This window comes from Grampus griseus (genome assembly GCF_964374135.1).
Source record: "Grampus griseus genome assembly, chromosome: 2".
Taxonomy (NCBI): domain Eukaryota; kingdom Metazoa; phylum Chordata; class Mammalia; order Artiodactyla; family Delphinidae; genus Grampus; species Grampus griseus.
Window position 1 is genome coordinate 73,128,079 of NC_139018.1, and position 21,435 is coordinate 73,149,513.

The following is a 21,435-nucleotide window of genomic DNA, read 5'->3' on the forward strand; positions in this document are numbered from 1 at the left end:
TACCAACACCAGACAAAGATGTCACAAAGAAAGAAAACTACAGACCAGTATCACTGATGAACAGAGATGCAAAAATCCTCCACAAATACTAGCAAACAGAATCCAACAGCACATTAAAAGGATCATACACCATGATCAAGTGGGGTTTATCCCAGGAATGCAAGGATTCTTCAATATACGCAAATCAATCAACGTGATACACCATATTAACAAATTGAAGAAGAAAAACCATATGATCATCTCAATAGAGGCAGAAAAAGCTTTCGACAAAATTAAACAGCCATTTATGATAAAAAACCCTCCAGAAAGTAGGCACAGAGGGAACTTTCCTCAACATAATAAAGGCCATATATGACAAACCCACAGCCAACATCATCCTCAATGGTGAAAAACTGAAAGCATTTCCAGTAAGATCAGGAAAAAGACAAGGTTGTCCACTCTCACCACTATTATTCAACATAGTTTTGGAAGTTTTAGCCACAGCAATCAGAGAAGAAAAAGAAATAAAAGGAATACAAATCAGAAAAGAAGAAGTAAAGCTGTCACTGTTTGCAGATGACATGATACTACTATACATAGAGAATCCTAAAGATGCTACCAGAAAACTACTAGAGCTAATCAATGAATCTGGTAAAGTAGCAGGATACAAAATTCATGCACAGAAATCTCTGGCATTCCTATACACTAATGATGAAAAATCTGAAAGTGAAATTAAGAAAACACTCCCATTTACCATTGCAACAAAAAGAATAAAATATCTAGGAATAAACCTACCTAAGAAGACAAAAGACCTAAATGCAGAAAATTATAAGACACTGATGAAAGAAATTAAAGATGATACAAACAGATGGAGAGATATACCATGTTCTTGGATTGGAAGAATCAACATTGTGAAAATGACTCCACTACCCAGAGCAACCTACAGGTTCAATGCAATCCCTATCAAACTACCACTGGAAATTTTCACAGAACTAGAACAAAAAATTTCACAATTTGTATGGAAACACAAAAGACCCTGAATAGCCAAAGCAATCTTGAGAAAGAAAAGCGGAACTGGAAGAATCAGGCTCCCTGACTTCAGACTATACTACAAAGCTACAGTCATCAAGACAGTATGGTACTGGCACAAAAACAGAAATATAGATCAATGGAACAGGATAGAAAGCCCCGAGATAAACCCACGCACATATGATCACCTTATCTTTGATAAAGGTGGCAAGAATATACAGTGGAGAAAAGACAGCCTCTTCAGTAAGTGGTGCTGGGAAAACTGGACAGCTACATGTAAAAGAATGAAATTAGAAGACTCCCTAACACCATACACCAAAATAAACTCAAAATGGATTAAAGACCTAAATGTAAGGCCAGACACCATCAAACTCTTAGAGGAAAACACAGGCAAAACACTCTATGACATAAATCACAGCAAGATCCTTTTTGACCCACCTCCTAGAAAATGGAAATAGAAACAAAAACAAATGGGACCTCATGAAACTTAAAAGCTTTTGCACAGCAAAGGAAACCATAAACAAGACAAAAAGACAACCCTCAGAATGGGAGAAAATATCTGCAAATGAAGCAACTGACAAAGGATTAATCTCCAAAACATACAAGCAACTCACGCAGCTCAATAACAAAAAAACAAACAACTCAATCCAAAAATGGGCAGAAGGCCTAAATAGACATTTCTCCAAAGAAGATATACAGATTGCCAACAAACACATTCAAGAATGCTCAACATCATTAATCGTTAGAGAAATGCAAATCAAAACTATAATGAGATATCATCTCACACCGGTCAGAATGGCCATCATCCAAAAATTCTACAAACAGGGCTTCCCTGGTGGTGCAGTGGTTGAGAGTCCGCCAGCCGATGCAGGGAACACGTGTTCATGCTCCAGTCCGGGAAGATCCCACATGCCGCAGAGCGGCTGGGCCCATAAGCCATGGCCACTGAGCCTGCGCGTCTGGAAACTGTGCTCCGCAACGGAAGATGCCACAACAGTGAGCGGCCTGCGTACCGGCAAAAAAAAAAAATCTACAAACAATAAATGCTGGAGACGGTGTGGAGGAAAGGGAACCCTCCTGCACTGTTCATGGGAATGTAAATTGATGCAGCTACTATGGAGAACAGTATGGAGGTTCCTTAAAAAATTACAAATATAACTACCATACGACCCAGCAATCCCACTACTGAGCATATACCCTGAGAAAACCATAATTCAAAAAGAGTCAGGTACTACAATGTTCATTGCAGTTCTATTTACAATAGCCAGGACATGGAAGCAACCTAAGTGTCCATCAACAGATGAATGGATAAAGAAGATGTGGCACATATATACAATGGAATATTACTCAGCCATATAAAGGAACGAAACTGAGTTATTTGTAGTGAGGTGGATGGACCTAGAGACTGTCATACAGAATGAAGTCAGTCAGAAAGAGAAAAACAAATACTGTATGCTAACACATATATATGGAATCTAAAAAAAGAAAGAAAAAAAAAAAGGTCAGAAGAACCTAGGGGCAAGATGGGAATAAAGATGCAGACCTACTAGAGAATGAACTTGAGGATATAGGGAAGGGGAAGGGGAAGCTGGGACAAAGTGGGAGAGTGGAATGGACATATATACACTACCAAACGTAAAATAGATAGCTAGTGGGAAGCAGCGCATAGCACAGGGAGATCAGCTTGGTGCTTTGTGACCACCTAGAGGGGTGGGATAGGGAGGGTGGGAGGGAGGGAGATGCAAGAGGGAAGAGATATGGGGACATATGTATATGTATAACTGACTCACTTTGTTATACAGCAGAAACTAACACACCATTGTAAAGCAATTATACTCTAATAAAGGCGTTAAAAAAAAAAGAAACAAATATTGTCTATTATTCAGGGTTTCAGTCAACATCTTTTCTTCCCCAAAATTTCCCAATTTTTTTGCTAAGCTGACTTTACTACCTCTTCTTATACACTCCCATTGCTTTTCCTGATACTCTGGCACATTTTGCTGTAATTTATAGATGTGCTCTCATTGCTAAACAGCCATCTCCCAGAGAACTGAGACTGAATTTCAATTATGTCTGCATATCTAAGAGCACACATTAGTAAATAACATATGTGTGTTCATGTATTACATGAGGACATTGTCTCAGTCAGCTCAGGCTGCTGTTACAAAACACTATAGACTGGGTGGCTTAAACAATATATCTCACAGTTCTGGAGGCTGGAAAGTTTAAAATCAAGGTGTCAGGCAGATTTGGCTCTTAGTGAAGACACTTCCTGGCTCGTAGAAGGCTGCCTCTTCATTGTTCCCTCACATGGCAGAGAGAGAGAGCTCTCGTGTTTCTTCCTCTCTTTATAAGGGCATTAATTCCATCATGAGCACCTCACCCTCATGAGCTAATCTAATGCTGATTATGACCCCAAAGCCCCACCTCCAAATACTATCACGTTGGGTATTTGGGCTTCAACATATGCATTTAGGGGTGTACAACATTCAGTTCATAGCATACATGAATGACAAATGTTACGGTAATGCTTTACCATGCCTCTACCCTCAAAAAAGACCAACCTAAAGTATTTTTCTCTTTAACATTGTTTACTGCTTCCATTTATATATTAATTTTTGGATTTTTTTTTTAACCTAAACTCTGCTGAGAATTGTGTATGTGTCTGTGTGGGCATGTGTAGTGTGCATGTGTGGTATGTACACATATGCACTGAACAAATCACTTTGCTAAACCTTAGTTTCTTCACTTGTAATATTAGAAAATACTACTCATCTCATAGGGGTGCTGTCAGCATTAAATGAGATAACTGCATGTATGGCAATTTGCATACTGTAGGCATCCAATGCACGGTGACTCTATCGTGGTAGTGGTTGTATGTATGTTTGGCTATGAGAAAGCTGAGGTCTTCCTTTTCACAAATAATAAATCTAAAATACTTTTGAAACTACAGACCAGAATTCCCTGGTGGTCTGGTGGTTAGGATTCCTCACTTCCGCTGGAGGGGGCGCGGGTTCAATCCATGGTCAAGGAACTAAGATCCTACATGCTGCGTGGCGTGGCCAAAAGAAAAAAAAGGAAATTACAGGCACCTGTGAGCTGTGCCAATACATGCTGTACAAAGACTAACTGGTTGTGCAGAAGAAAGAGGATGAGAGCATAACATCCCTGGAACAGAAGGCAAGGGTGAGAGCTTAAGACAGAGGTGATATCAACAGGTCACCAATGAAACTGTGTGTGATAGTAGGTGGGGGAAGTGTGATAGATATTTTTACTCTGAAATACGGATGCCTGCAGCACAGCTGGTGCTTCCTGTCAAGTCAGGTGGAGCTGGGAATGAGAGTGGGGCAGAGAATGGGAGGAACAGACCTGATCCTTCCTAAGGAGGCTTAGGCCTGGGGAGAGGGTGCTGATGAACTCACATTCCAGATATCTCTACTGTTTTCTGAAGGTTTCCTCTGAGACCCTTCTTAGAAGAAGCATGTATGCAGACAATGAATGTAGGTACACCAAGGTATGCAAACCAAGAGCCAGAAGAGACCTTGAGAGTATGTGCTCAGTGCCAGCAGGTGAATTCCGAAGCCACCTGAGGAAGAATTTCTCTTTTCTTTGATCAACTTGATAGTACTTCTGTAGCCTACCACACACCAGCGTTCTTCATTCCCCCTGAATACCTTATAAAGAACATATTTCCTCTATTCAGACAGACTGGAAAGAACCTATGAGAACATTAATGATGGCTGTGACCTTTCAGTAACAAAGCGTCTGACCAAACAACCTTAAAGTCTGGTTTGAGAGGGCCCTTGTAGGCTGCATAAATGGCCTCCTAAAAGTGTCCATGTCCCAATCCCTAGAACCTATGAGTAAAAGGTGATTTTTACAGAAGTGATTAAGGATTCTGAGATGGCCAGATTATCCAGGTGACCCCAATGTAGTCATAAGGGTTCGTATAAGAAAGAGGCAGGTGGGTTAGAATCAGAAAAAAAGCAATGAGAGGGGGAGGGGGAGGGGGAGGGGAGGGGAGGGGAGGGGGAGGGGAGGGGAGGGGAGGGGAGGGGAGGGGAGGGGAGGGGGAGGGGGAGGGGGAGGGACTGACTGACTGGAAGATGGTAAACCACTGGCTTTGAAGATGGAGGAAGGGGTATAAAACACGGAATGCAGATGGCCTCTAGAAGCTAGAAAAGGCAAGGAAACAGATTGTGCCCTGAGCTTCCAGAAGGAACACAGCCTTGCCAACACCTTGATCTGAGGACTTCTGACCTCCACAAGTATAAAATAATAAATTCATATTGGTTCAAGCCAATTTCTTACAGAAGCAAAGGGACACTGATATAGTACTTAACCCCAAGGGGAGGTAAGTGAGCTCTCAGGAGGGATCGCCCACAAGGTGGTGGCAGGGGTAGGGTTTCCCTCTGAAACCACAGAGAGCCAACCTCAGACCCCAACCTCAAGCACAGATCCACATGAAGAGAAATAAAAATTTAAAGCAGAATATACTAAGTGCCAAATGGATGACAAGTTCAGCTAGGGCTTCAGGCATTTAGAGGAGGTAATGAATGAATGCTTCTCCTCTTCAGCCTTTCCATGACAGGCAGGAGGTTGTGTGCCCAGGTTTTTCCAGGACAGTCCAAATTTGTAACTGTCATCCTAGTGTAATCATGAGTAGGGACTACTTTCATTCTCAAAAGTGTCTGGCACCATGATAAACCACATGGGCATTCTAATGACAGAGCACTAGACAGGACGCCACTGGACACTCCATACCCTGTTAGGAATAGCTTTGAACTTGGATCTCAATGCATAATTAAAAAATGATACCCAAGTTATCACGCCACTGAAATCTTAGAAAAAACTTTTGGTTGACTGTGAGTAAAACAGACATTTCAACAATACCTGACATACAGTACTCAGATTCTCTTGCTGCCAAAGTTAAAGTGAGGAAATTTACATTAATTTACATTGTCTAATGAGAGTGATTTTAATGTATGACACCTCCTGCAGCTGAAGCAGCTGAGAAGGATTTTTGTTTTGTTTTGCTTTGAAGCATTACAATAAGCAGGATGGTGGTAGTGGGTAGAGAGTTGGGGAAAGGAAGAATAGGAAGAGTTGGAGAGGGAGATTATAAGACTATAAGCAACACTGAAAAGACAGTGAGTTCTAGGTTTCTTGCCACATTTACCTGTCTTAAAGAGCAATCATTGGATCCTACATTTGAACTTGATTCTCAAGGTGCTATCCTTCCAAAGACATTTCCTGCTCCAGATGGGAGGACAGACAGTGGGAAGGATAGACTCAACTCTGAGTCTGTGCCAGGAGGGTGCTTTGGAGTGCGGAGGTGAGAGCTATGTGTGGGGCTTCAAATCCACATGTCACATCAAACCAGGCACGGGTCGAATCGTGTCACTCAAATTGGTCCATAAAGGGATGAAAATTAAAATGCTGATAAATGAGGACATTTATCGAACTATGGGAAGCTATTTAGTGTGCTCAAGTTCACGCCTACCTTTGGGGGATTCTGATGAGCCTCCATGTCTTCTAGCTACCTTATTAGCCACGATTAATGCAGTATCTAATGCTGCATGTCTTTTGGGGGCACCTCGTCTTCTGTGTTCTTGAATTCCTCTTTGTATCCCTCCTCCCCTGGGATAATACCACCTAGGATTCCAGGGCTGACCTCTGGTTGAATTTGCAGAGGTTTCTGTCTAGTCTCCTTTGCACACTCTCCCTCAACACTCCCTTCTCTTCACTCCAGGCCTCCTGGAGGCAACAGTTAAGTCTTCTCCCAAGATATTTGTGTAGTTTTGTGAGAGGAAGAGAAAAAAAAGAGAAAGGAGGAGAAAGGGGTGAGGAGAAGAAGTGGGGACGGGCGGAGGGGAGTGAGGAGGAGCGGGGAGGAAGGGATACAGGAAATATTCCGTATTTCGGGGTAGAGTGGCTGGGGAGAGGGGAAAAGACCACTAAAAGTTCCTGGTCAGTCACAGGCCCTGTGTCCGCTCCATGTTTTAACGTCTCAGACAGGCTGAAAACGGGTCTGTGGGAAGTCGTAACACCTACCAAACCCTCGACAGCCGCTATTCTTCACAGAGGCTGTGAACAATGGCCTGGCTGCCAGAGTCTGACTGAAATAATAGCTGTACCTACAGGATCATTTGGAAGACAGATGGCGGAGGCAATCCCCATTCATCTGCCAGCAGCCATTTCATAAATTCTCACTGTCCTGTCAGGCCCAGGAGGGGAAGGCACAATGCAGCCTTGCTAATTATCCAAGCTCATTAGATAATTATTTTAAAGACAGAACTTCTGTCCCACCTCTCCTGCTCCTCCATCCAACGCCCCCGTGCCAACCCTACACCAAGGCGCTTTTGAGAATACCTTTGGCACCCTTAGAAAAAGCAGGTCTCTAGAGCGTAAAAGCCTTGATTTTTGCTAGGTGGGGGTTACATTTTCATTTTTTCACTCTGCCCTCCTTCCCAGTAAGTCTTGTAGCTCCAAAATTAGGTCGTTCGCCTTCTCTACTATTTACTGCTTCCATGGTCTGGCCCATCAGTATTCCATATTTCGAAGTCTGGATGACTTTTCCCATTCTGAGTTGCCATTCTCTCCTTAAAGTACCAGACACATCTGTTATCGTTTTTCTAGCACACATTAAGCCAAGACTTAACTCAAGGCAATGTTTATGGATTTAGAGAACTTTCGAGAGCTCCGTATCATTCCAGCACATCTGAGATCCTTCGTTGTCATTCAGAAGCAATTTATGAGAATCTACTAAGTGGATGTGAACAGGAATGAGGGTGGGGAGAAGCAGGGAAGCCCTACAACAGAGGGTGGCTTATTGAGCTTTGACCTGTGCAGTGACACGGACCCCACACTGGCTTCAGTACTTTGCAGTCACCATCTTGAAATTCTTAATCATTTTAACAAAAGCACCGCATTTTCATTTTTGCACTGGCCCTACCAATTGGCAGCTTGTTCTGCTACAATTGTTGGAAAAGGGGAGCATTCGGCAAGGGCTTAGGAAGAACTACCTCCTGGGCCAAAGTTGAGAGGCTGGAAGCTCCAGACAGAGCAGAGATGCACCAGTGGAGGAGAGGCAACGATCAGTACATGTGGCAAGGGAGACATAAATAGCATATATTATTAGTGTCTATTTGAGCACTACCCCAGGCATGGCCTGCTTTCAGGGTGCTGACAAAATCCAATGTGCAAGCCTAAAGCCTGGAGATAGATCCCAGATCACTGTAAATTCAGCGAACTAACAGCACCCCCTGTGATTCTTCCTGGGAAACAATTAGCTGGCTTCAACCACCACACTACCAATTTCACTATGTACCAGACCTCAGCAGAAGATGCATTACGTGGATTTGTGAGAAATAAGGCCAGAATGTAACTTGGAGACTGTAAAGGGAAGGCTTTGAATGCCAGACTGAGGAATACGGGAAAACTCTTGAAAAATTTGGTCAGGAGGGTGACTGCTGGAGCTCTGGTTGCCCCAAGAAAAGAAATATCCTTTCTAGATCCACTAGGCCATCTGTTCATAAGGCTTATATAACAAATAACTCTCCACCACCTTCCCCTTGTGGCACATTTCCCTCCCACTGCTCTCTTTCCCTATACTGCTTCTGCCACCACAAACACACAGCAGAAAAAGTGTAGCTGTTGTCTCCAATTCTGGCCCCACTGCTGCCTTGACCCACCTCGGACTCAAGTCACCGATCATGCTTTCAGTGCATTGCACTGCATATACCTGACCTCTCCCAAATTGCTTAGGTGAGCAATCCCATCCATGACCCTGTCTATGGTAGGCAGAATTCTAAGAATGACCCTAGTGACCCTTGGCCTGGTATAATCTCTCCACCAAGAGTGTGAGTAGAACCCGTGAATATGATGAGATACCATTCCCATCATTATGCTACGTTATATGGCAAAAGGGATCCTGCAGATGTGATTAAGGTTACTAATCAGAAAGAGTGGGCCTAATCTAGCCACATGAGCCCTTTGAAAGCAGTTTTCTCCAGCTGGTAGCAGAAGGGCAAGTCAGAGATGGAAGCATGAGAAGGACTAGATGCCCCGATGGGCTTTGAAGATGGAGGGGCCATGTGAGAAGGAACGTGGGTGGCCTCCTGGAGCAGAGTGACCCCCAGCTGATAGCCAGCAAGGACATGGAGACCTCAGGCCTAAAGCTGCACAGGCACTGAATTCTGATGACAACCTGAATGGCTTAGAAGATTCTTGCCCAGAGCCTCCTGGTAAGAGCCTAGTCTGGCCAATGTCTTGATTTTGGCCTTTGGCAACCCTGAGCATAGAACCCAACAAGTTGGCTGAACGTCTGACCTACAGAACTGGGTGTAGTTTTACATACAGAAATGTAAATGTATGGTAATTTGCTAAATGTATGCTAATTTGTTGTGTAACAATAGCAAAGTAATTCACTACTTTAGCCCCTTCCCAGCACTGTCCTATTTGGTGGCTAAAGTCCTGCCACTTAAAGACAAGGTCATAATAAGTGAGCTTCAGGAGCTGCATCTGAAGGGACAATAAACTGAAAATGAGAGATGAGAGTCCAGTCAACCAGTTGGGACATTATTGCAAATGATCAGCATGAAGAAATAAGGTCCTAAATTTAGAGGCATTAGTTATGGATAAGAGCAATAGATTTGAGAGTCCTTATGAAAGAAAAACTGTCTAGATGTAGCAACTGACTGGACGGGAGAGAGAGAGATGGCTATTATGTTGGCTTCTGGAATGAGCTGAAGAGAACACTGGTGCCCTGTGATGGCATGTCCATTAAACTTAATGGAAATAAAATGTGTGTTCAGCTCCTAAAGATGACTCATTTCCTGTAAGAAGGTACCATGTTAGTTAAATTTGTTGGTGGCAAGTAACAGCACTAATTCAATTCAAACCAGTTTAGGGGGAAAAACGAGGAGGACGCTTCATATTGAGATGCAGGTGTTTCACAGACCCTAGAGACAGGAAAGCAGCAGAGCCTCTGAGAGGACTGCACTGCAATATGAAAGCCCCTGGGACCAGAGAGTGTGGTCCCTCCATCTCCCGTCTCTTCTTCCGCCAACGACCATCCTGTGTGCCAGTTAGCCCACTCGGCAGATGGAAGATGGCCACAGCACAGCTCTAGGGTTGAAGGGGAGCCAAGGCCAGACTGGAATTGCTAAACCCAACTCCTAATCTTCAGGGAAAAGGGTCAGGTTTGTTAACATGGTTGCCTCACCTCCCAGCCCACCACCACACTGCTGCTCTCAGGGAAGTGGGAGAAGTGCTGGCTCTTGAGCATGGCAGACACTCCCAAAGTTGCTGACGCAGAAAGCATTTTCAAATCTTAATTTCCACAGACACAAGAATGTACGCTCCTTTCTATGAGGGAAATGTAGCATCATGCCTCAAGCAGCTGGATTCTAATCCTGATGCTCCCTCTAACCAGGGGTGTGAGTGACACCGAGGAACTTCTCTAGGTCTCGATACCACTAGCTATAAAACAAGGAACTTCGTCCGGGTGTCATCAAGGGCTCCAGCTTTAACACCTGTGATTCTAAGTCCTTGTGAGCGGAAACGACGCTGCATTGATCCCGTCCTCTTGTTTAACTTTCCTTTGCCTTCCTAAAGATCAGAAGTAAAGCCTCTCAGCGTTAATCCTCTCATCGGCTTACAACAGGAAGAAAGCCAGCCAAGGAAAACATACAGCTTGTATTCTGAGAGAGCTGGACCATCTGAAAATCTACTTAGTACTCAAAAGAACACTCACCCTGAGCCTGGCGTTAACTGGCTTTAAGTCTCTGCCTGGACAGAAGGAGCAATGGTTCTGTGCTCCTTGACAAAAGTGTGTCTCTGAGATCCACTGGGCGGCCGCAGCTGCCAACATCCTGACTATTTCCTGCAGTTTTCTTTAGATCCACAGAAGGTCAGAACTTCAGGGGCTTCGGTCTAATTCCTTCATTTTCTATATGACAAAACAGAGACTGAGAGAAGAGAAGGGACTTGCCCAGGGCCATATGGATAGTAGGGGACAAAATGGGGAGTAGAGCCAAGTGGCCTCACTCATGTCTTTGCACTGCCCCCTCTTCTGTGAACAGAGTAAGTAATGTGATCAACACTAGAGCCTCAGGGATGAATCAGCATCCTTCACTGATGGTACCTGTTATTGATGGGTTCAGTTGTGACTCTCCCCAACGAAAATTCATATTTTGAAGTCCTAACCCCCAATATATCAGAATGTGACCTTATTTGGAGACAAGGTCTTTACAGAGGCAATCAAGTTAAAATGAGGCCATTAGAGTACACCTTAATCCAATATGACTGTGCCCTTACAAAAAGTGGACATTTGGACACAGAGACACACATAGAGAGAAGCTGATGTGAAGAGACACAGGGAGAAGATGGCCTTCCATTGTTTTAATTTCCAAATGATTGCTTCCCCCTCCCCATCTTTGTCTAAAAAACATGCAGATATGTATTCATGCTTTCATTACTGAAAACGTTTGCTTAATATTTGAATAGAAAGATACATATACACCAACCTGTTAATGTTCTCTCCACATTTCACGGCACCAAATAAGACAACTCCAACAAAAGCATAACACAGCGGCAACAGGAACATTCCTCGCCCCCCCCCCACCCCCCAAAAAACAAGATGTCCTTCCACAAGCCAATGAGAGAGACCTGGAACAGATCCTTCCCTCACAGCCCTCAGAAGGAACCAACCTAGTAGACACCTTGACTCCTGGCCTCCAGAACAGTGAAACAATAAATTCGTGTTGTTTAAGCCACCAGGTGCTTTTGTTACAGTGGCCCTAGCCCCAGAATTGTCTGTTAAACTCTCTTCATTTCAGGGCAACTTCTTTCACTAGGATTGAACATTGAAAGCAGTGCAAGCAACAGTAGGTTCAAGGAATTGTTCTCCCTCACTGTCTTCCTTAACCTCCTTCCTGACCTCTTACCCTTTCTCTCATCCACTACCCCCAAAGAGCCAAAAGATCCTAGCTTTCTTCAAGTGGCCCAATAGTCTCATAATCATCCCGCTATAACCTGAGTAACTGCCCATGCTATCATTCCTTCTTTTTTTTTTTTTTGAGTTTTATTTATGTATGTATTTATTTTTGGCTGCATTGGGTCTTCATTGCTGCATGTGGGCTTCCTCTAGTTGCGGTGCGCAGACTTTTCATTGCAGTGGCTTCTCTTGTTGTGGAGCACAGGCTCTAGGCGCGCAAGCTTCAGTAGTTGTGGCATGTGGGCTCAGTAGTTGTGGCTGATGTGCTCTAGAGCGCAGGCTCAGTAGTTGTGGCTCACAGGCTTAGTTGCTCTGCTGCATGTGGGATCTTCCCAGACCAGGGCTCAAACCCATGTCCCCTGCATTGGCAGGCAGATTCTTAACCATTATACCACCAGGGAAGCCCCCATTCCTTCTTTTAAGCTACAGCCAGAAGCACAAATCAGTTTGAAAAGATAAAAATGATAAAAAAAATTATTTTTGAAAAAGTACACTGTGACTATCTCCTATCATATACATGATTATTTCAACTGTTCCCTATGATGGCTGGCTGTACTCTTTTCACAAGCAAAGCTATCTATTTGGAGCCAACATAATATCTCACCCACAGTGGTCACTGAGGTGCAGCACCCAAACCCTGAATGAGGAAAAAGTATGTGGGAGAAATTAAGAACATTTTAAGGTAAAGAGAAGCTAGTTCCTGGCAATGTAACCTCCTCAATATTTTGGGTCTTTCAAATTTGTGTTCTATGTACATCATACATCCACTGCTTCTTCTTCTCCATGTGAAATCATGGGAGTAGACTCATCAGCCATGGATCTACTGTCACTAAATTGGAATTTATAGGAAACTTCTGGTGGCTGTAAACAATTCCCCCAATACCAGACCACCCTAGCATAACAAGAATTCCAGAGTCTTAAAATCAAGTGTGCCCAATCATAGCAATATCTTTTTGGATCTGTCTCCTAGAGTAATGGAAATAAAAACAAAACTAAACAAATGGGACCCAATTAAACTTATAAGCTTTTGCACCACAAAGAAAACCATAAACAAAACGAAAAGACAACCTACAGAATGGGGGAAAATATTTGCAAACGATGCAACCGATGCGGGATTAATCTCCAAAATATACAAACAGCTCATAGAACTCAATATCAAAAAAACAAACAACCCAATCAAAAAATGGGCGGAAGATGTAAACAGACATTTCTCCAAAGAAGACATACAGATGGCCAACAGACACATGAAAAGATGCTCAACATCACTAATTACTAGAGAAATGCAAATCAAAACTACAGTGAGGTATCACCTCACACCAGTCAGAATGGCCATGGTCAAAAAGTCTACAAATAATAAATGCTGGAGGGAGTGTGGAGAAAAAGGAACCCTCCTAGACTGTTGGTCGGAATGTAAATTGGTACAACCACTATGGAGAACAGTATGGATGTTCCTTAAAAAACTAAAAATAGAGCTACCATATGATCCAGCAATCCCACTTCTGGGCATATATCCAGAGAAAACCATAATCCAAAAAGATACATGCACCCCAGTGTTCACTGCAGCACTATTTACAACAGCCAAGACATGGAAGCAACCTAAATGTCTATCAACAGATAAATGGATAAAGAAAATGTGGTATATTTATACAATGGAATATTACTCAGCCATAAAAAAGAATAATGTTATTTGCAACAACGTGGATGGACCTAGACATTATCACACCAAGTGAAGTAAGTCAGAGAAAGACAAATATCATATGATATCACTTATCTGTAGAATCTAAAAAAAATGATGCAAATGAACTTATTTACAAAATAGAAACAGACTCACAGACATAGAAAGCAAACTTATGGTTACCAAAGGGGAAAGGTGGGCAGAGGGATCAATTAGGAATTTGAGAGTAACATATACACACACTACTATATACAAAATAGATAACCAGCAAGGACCTACTGTATAGCACAGGGAACTATACTCAATATTTTGTAATAACCTATATGGGAAAAGAATCTAAAAAAGTTATATATATGTATATAACTGAATCACTTTGCTGCACACCTGAAACAGAAGATTGTATATCAACAATACCTCAATTAAAAAAAAAAAAAGTACGTCCATAATAGCTTCCAACGTACATTTGCAAACAGCCTCAAAACTAGGCAGGTCAAGTTTCAGAAGCAGACAGATAATTATAAATTTCTACCCCACCAATTTTTGTGCTCTGACACTTCCCTCTACTGGAAATTGCCTTCTGTGTCCAGCCATGGAGTTCCCTCCCTCTGCTCTCCCTCTAGCTGAGACACTGGAATGCCTTTCTCCATCTCTCCAAACTTGGGTTAGAGTCTCATTTCTGCCCCCAAATTTTTTAAGGCTCTGACTACATTCACTCCCTCATCTATTTCCTCTGCACAGTGGCCCAAGCTTCTCAGGCAACCATGAGTAAAGCACCTTGTGAAAAAACCAAAGTCTGTTTCTAATGCTGGAGCAGTGGACCTGGGATCTGAGCAAGAGATGCCGTAGCTGGAATGTGGTATCCTGGGTCCTCACTTTCAAAGGGAGACTTAAATGTGGTCCAGTGCGAGTCCGGCACCATAAGATGCAAAACTCTCTACTTTGAGCGCTGGTGGCGTTTTTTAAGTTCTGAGATAAACTCAGGAAATTATCAGAAAGAAGGATGATGATAGACTTGCAAATTTTGTAGAGTATTATTTTTAAATTGTTGATGTGCATTTCTTAGAAACTGTCTCAGTCTAAAATATTTGTCAATCTCTGTGTCCCTGTCTATATAATTTGTTGATATAGACTCTTATAGCATGCTAGCTAATGTAGCAGCAGGTTAAAACAGGACACAGGCTCAATGTCAGCAGAGAATTCAAGACTGTTAGGTGTTATTCGACTACTTAAGGAGAACTGGAAATGGGGGTATGTGAATGCCAGTTTTTGTGACTCTTAGCCCATTACTCATCTGCAGCCTATAAAGAGGTTGAAGAGACCAAAAGGAAAGATGGGAATTGGAGAGAGCCTTTTATTTGGAGGTCAGTAGACTATGAACCTCTTTACCCTCTCCATGAGGGAGGCTGATACCTCACCTCAAGCCTAGTGATAAAGATATTAAGGAGGCCCTGCAGAGGGCTTCAGATGAGCCCCCTAGAGAGCAGTTCTCTGGTGTCTGACTCACAGATAAGAAATCTGAAGGAGCTAGAGGCTAGCAGAAGCATCATGAGAAAACAGTGTAGAAGTCCCTGCTTCGAAGTAATTTTCATGCCCTCTACTGAAGGATTTAAGATGAAGATATTTTCTGTGCAGCAGAGATAAAAGGAGGGAGAGAGAGAGAATGAGAGCATGAGAGAGAGACCAGAACCATCTCAGAGGGACCTTGCCCATGAGAACACCTGGAGGAGCAGTGGGAAAAGAAGTGGGGAGATTCTGTGTGGAGGCAGTCATAGAGAACCGGGATTGTTACAGACTGAATTGTGTCCCCTAATTCATATGTTGAAGCTCAATATGATTATATATGGAGATAGGGGCCTCGAACGGGGTCATTAAGGTTAAATGAGGTCATAAGGGTGGGACTCCAATCTGATAAGACTGGTGTCCTTATAGGAAGAGATCAGAGCTCTCTTTCTCTTCCCTCATGTGCACTTGATGACACAGTGAGAAGGTGGTCATCTACAAGGAAGAGAACCTTCACCAGAAACCAGCCCTGCTGGCACCTTGATCTTGGACTTCCAGCCTCCAGAACCGTGACAAAATAAATGTCTGTTATTTAAGCCATCCAGTCTGTGGTATTTTGTTATGACAGCACAAAGCAGACTAATATTGGGGTCTCAGGCAGTCAGCTGGAAAGTGCATCCCCTGAAGCAGAGGTTCATAGGTAAATAGTCCCTGGTGATGAGGGCATCTCCAAAGAACTCACAGAGCAATCCAAAAGAAATAGATTCATCCCACAAAGAAATCTCCAAGATTAATGTTTTCACTGGTGAGGTATATCAAACATCTAAGGAAGAAATAACAATCTTACATAAACTTTTCCAGACAACAGAAAAAGAGTATGTACTTCTCAAGTCATTTTATGAATACATCATAACCATGATAACAAAAGCTGATAGAGACATTGCAAGATAGAAAAATGTCAGTCTTCTTCAAAAGTACAGATGCAAAACCTTAAACACAGTAAAAGCAAACCAAATCCAGTGATTTGGGAAAGGACAACAACATCCTCAGTGGAGTTTAATCCAAGAGTGCAAATGTTAACATTTTAAAAATCAGTGTAATTCTCATAGTAACAGAATAAAGAAAAAAGAACATTTGATCATCACATGAATACAAAACAATTTTATAAAATTCAATAATCATTCATATTAAAAAAAAACTTTTAGCAAACTATGATAAATATGATAGCATCTCCAAACAAAAAAACAAAACAAAACAAAAAACCCTGAGATCAGAAATGAGCAACACTGTACTTACTGGAGGTTCTCACTAGCGCAATAAAGCAAGAGAGCACTGAACATCTGCCAGACCTGGAGGCAGCAGTGCCAGCTCACGACTGCACCAATCAGGTAAGAACTTCCTAACCTCCTGTCCCTCCCCACCACTCCAGCACTGGAGAGGACAGAAATCCCAACTAGCCAGTTGGGAGTAGAGTGGGGTGAGGGCACAATCAAGAAAGAAGAAACCAACCACTCAGTTGCTCCCACCTCATGTTCCTTTCCACTGAAAGCGTTCTATAATCAACAATGCCAAACTGGGGGAGGGAGGAGTTTTAAACATTATTTTTTAAATGAAGATTGGAATTTTGACTCTTACACAAGGCTGGAAATTTTAGTTACTGAGATAGTCAGTACTATTTTGTAATATGTAGTGGCCACAGGACTTTTCCTTATCTGAGAATGACCTGGAAACTAGAGAATCTGCTGTAGATTTTATCTAAGGGGTGAGGGAAAACTATATGAGAGCAGACGTGCATGGGGGAAATGAAGAATCAAGTTGTCTTCCATTCCACCCTATGACTAAAGTTCTTTCAAAATCCTGGTTATGCTGTTCTTGATGTTGTTAATGCGCTCACTGCTAGTCCTCAAAGGGCAAATGCTTCCTCTGAACCACACTTTCCTAGATTTGTTGGAAAAACAGTCTTCCTCTGCTGTCTTTCAAGACTTGCCTTTTGGCCTGGGCTGTTCCTGAGCAGGCAATGTACACATCCTGCACTGACTGAGAAGGCAGAGGATTCCACAGGGGTCACAGATGGCGGTTTCTGTGTTGGGTGTGAGCAGAACATTGCCTTGTGCTAAAGCCAGCTCCAGCCTGACCATCCCAACTCCCTTACTCTGAAGCAGAGTAAGCAGGAGCAAAGCTCAAGGGCTATGGGAAATTTGTCACTGTGCGAAAATAGAGGGATGGCCCTGAAGGGTGTTGCTCTGCAAGTCTGAGACAATCACCAGTACAAGCAACTCATTCTAAGGGCACATTCACTGTGCAAAAAGTGCTTAACATATTATTGTCAAGACTTAATAGATATGGTCTCTATCCTCAAAGAACTATTTAAAACCAAAGATGGAACTAACACATAAAACACTATAAAATATATGCAAAATGAATATGCAAGATTATTAATATTGCCTAGAGCTTGATACATCATCTCAGCCAGTGGAGAGTCCAGTGTCACTAAAAACAAAATTATTTATTAAAAGTCATTTTCTCTATATCTGACCCCAGTCCGTGCCAGATTTCAGGGCACTGGGCCCATTCTGTTTTCTCTCTTTTGAAGTTAGTTTCTCATCTTACTCCTGTCTTGGAAATGTAACGTATCACTGAGGTGGTTCTGAGTTTATGTTTTGTTCACTTTTAATGTGTGCTAAATGACTGGAAATGGGAAGCAGGTGGACACTTGGCCCAGAGATTATAAACTCCATCTCCTTAATTAGATGGTGTTGATTAAGGCTTCCATGGGGTCCTTCTCCTCACTGCCAAGTAAAACAGCTCTCCAGTGGGGCTCCTCAAAGCATTTGGGAACTAATGTTTTACTCAGTTCCTCCTTTGCATTTATTCACAGATACCGACCAAACAGAATCCAAATTATCTTTATCTCTTTGGTTTTTCACTAACAGTTTCGCCACTGGACTTTCCTTTTTGGCAAGAGTTGAAAGAGAATAAAGGGAATTCTGGATAGCCCCTGGCTGAACTTTCCTTCCTATTTTGAGTTAGCAGAATTTAGTTGGGAAGGGGTGGAGGCTGGGGGGTCTTCAGAAGAGAGAGCTTCAGAGCCTTAGGAAAGTGCTAGGTACTATATCAACCTGTGGCTTCTCTTAACCAGGGGAACAGAGCAAGAGTTTGGAGACTGACAGATGTGAGTTTGAATCTTGGCTCAGCTGCTTATTAGCTGCAAACTGTGGTGTGCTGGTAAATGTTTAACAACAGACTCTTCTTTAAAAAATATTTATTTATTTTTGGCTCTGTTGGGTCTTCGTTTCTGTGCGAGGGCTTTCTCTAGTTGTGGCAAGCGGGGGCCACTCTTCATGGCGGTGCACGGGCCTCTCACTATCGCGGCCTCTCTTGTTGTGGAGCACAGGCTCCAGACGCGCAGACTCAGTAGTTGTGGCTCACAGGCCTAGTTGCTCCGCGGCATGTGGGATCTTCCCAGACCAGGGCCCGAACCCGTGTCCCCTGCATTGGCAGGCAGATTCTCAACCACTGCGCCACCAGGGAAGTCCTAAAGGAAATTTATTTCCCTAAAGGAAATAAATAAGGCCTTAATTTGTAACATGTGCCAATTTTTGTGGTGTAAATACTCTTACCAGGACTGATTTTAAGCTGCCAATGTGTTGTGACTAAAGGCAAATTTGAGAAGAGATTAGTACTACTGGTTCTCATAGCTATAAAAGCTGACATCCAGCTCGCTAGTAACCAAATGTAAGCAACAGTTTCACCATCTGTATGAAAGGGATATTTTGCATTATAGAGAGTAAAGTAATAACTGAAAAGTGGCCAAAACAGAGCATGACCCACACTAGGAGCTCAATAAATTGTCACTACATATTATCATTTTAACCTGGGCTTTAAGGAAGTGACTTCACATTGCTGAGCACTCCAAGAAGTCACAGCAGGTCGAGGAACCAAGATGGCGGAATAGAAGGATGTGTTGTTCTCACTCCCTCTTGTGAGAACACCAGAATCACAACTAGCTCCTGGACAATCATCGACAGGAAGACACTGGAACTCACCAAAAAAGACACCCCACATCCAAAGACAAAGGAGAAGCCACAATGAGACAGTAGGAGGGGTGCAATCACAGTAAAATCAAATCCCGTAACTGGTGGGTGGGTGACTCACAGACTGGAGAACACTTATACCACAGAAGTCCACCCACTGGAGTGAAGGTTCTGAGCCCCACGTCAGGCTTCCCAACCTGGGGATCTGGCAATGGGAGGAGGAATTCCTAGACAATCAGACTTTGAAGCCTAGTGGGAACTGAGTGCAGGACTCGACAGGACTGGGGAAAACAGAGACTCCACTCTTGGAGAGCACACACAAAGTGGTGTGGGTATTGGGACCCAGGGGAAGGAGCGGTGACCCCAGGGGAGACTGAATGAGACCTACCTGCTAGTGTTGGAGGGTCTCCTGCAGAGGTGTCGGGGGGTGGGCTGTGGCTCACCATGGGGACAAGGACACTGGCAGCAGAAGTTCTGGGAAGTACTTCTTAGCATAAGCCCTCCCAGAGTCTGTCATTAGCCCCACCAAAGAGCCCAGGTAGGCTCCAGGGTTGGGTTGCCTCAGGGCAAACAACCAACAGGGAGGGAACACAGCACCACCCATCAACAGTCAAGTGGATTAAAGTTTTACTGAGCTCTGCCCACCAGAGGAACACTCAGCTCTACCCACCACCAGTCCCCCCCACCAAGCCTTACATAGCCTCATCCACCAGAGGGCAGACAGCAGAAGCAAGAAGAACTACAAGCCTGTGGAACAAAAATCACATTCACAGAAAAACAGACAAGATGAAAAGGCAGAGGGCTATGTACCAGATGAAGGAACAAGACAAAAACCCCAGAAAATCAACTAAATGAAGTGGACATAGGCAACCTTCCAGAAAAAGAATTCAGAATAATGATACTGAAGATGATTCAGGACCTCGGAAAAAGAATGATGCAAAGATCAAGAAGATACGAGAAACGTTTAACAAAGACCTAGAAGAATTAAAGAACAAACAAACAGAGATGAATAATACAATAACTGAAATGAAAACTACACTAGAAGGAATCAATAGCAGAATAACTGAGGCAGAAGAACGGATAAGTGACCTGGAAGACAGAATGGTGGAATTCACTGCTGCGGAACAGAATAAAGAAAAAAGAATGAAAAGAAATGAAGACAACCTAAGAGACCTCTGGGACAACATTAAACGCAACAACATTCGCATTATAGGGGTCCCAGAAGGAGAAGAAAGAGAGAAAGGACCCGAGAAAATATCTGAAGAGATTATAGTCGCAAACTTCCCTAACAGGGGAAAGGAAATAGCCACCCAAGTCCAGGAAGCACAGAGTCCCATACAAGATAAACCCAAGGAGAAACATGCCAAGGCACATAGGAATCAAACTGGCAAAAATTAAAGACAAAGAAAAATTACTGAAAGCAGCAAGGGAAAAATGAAAAATAACATACAAGGGAACTCCCATAAGGTTAACAGCTGATTTCTCACCAGAAACTCTACAAGCCAGAAGGGAGTGGCATGATATACTTAAAGTGATGACAGGGAAGAACCTACAACCAAGATTGCTCTACCCAGCAAGGATCTCATTCAGATTCAATGCAGAAATCAAAAGCTTTACAAACAAGCAAAAGCTAAGAGAATTCAGCACCACCAAACCAGCTCTACAACAAATGCTAAAGGATTCTCTAAGTGGGAAACACAAGAGAAAAGGAGGTATAAAAACAACCCCAAAACAATCAAGAAAATGGTCATAGGAAGATACATATCGATAATTACCTTAAACATGAATGGATTAAATGCTCCAACAAGATGTAGGCTTGCTGAATCGATACAAAAACAAGACCCCTATATGTGCTGTCTACAAGAGACCCACTGCAGACCTAGGGACACATACAGACTGAAAGTGAGGGGATGGAAAAAGATATTCCATGCAAATGGAAATCAAGAGAAAGCTGGAGTAGCTATACTCATATTAGATAAAATAGACTTTAAAATACAGAATGTTACAAGAGACAAGGAAGAACACTACATAATGATCAAGGGATCAATCCAAGAAGAAGATATAACAATAATAAATATATATGCACCCAACATAGGAGCACCTGAACACATAAGGCAACTGTTAACAGCTATAAAAGAGGAAATCGACAGTAACACAATAATAGTGGGAGACTTCAACACCTCACTTACACCAATGGACAGATCATCCAAAATGAAAAT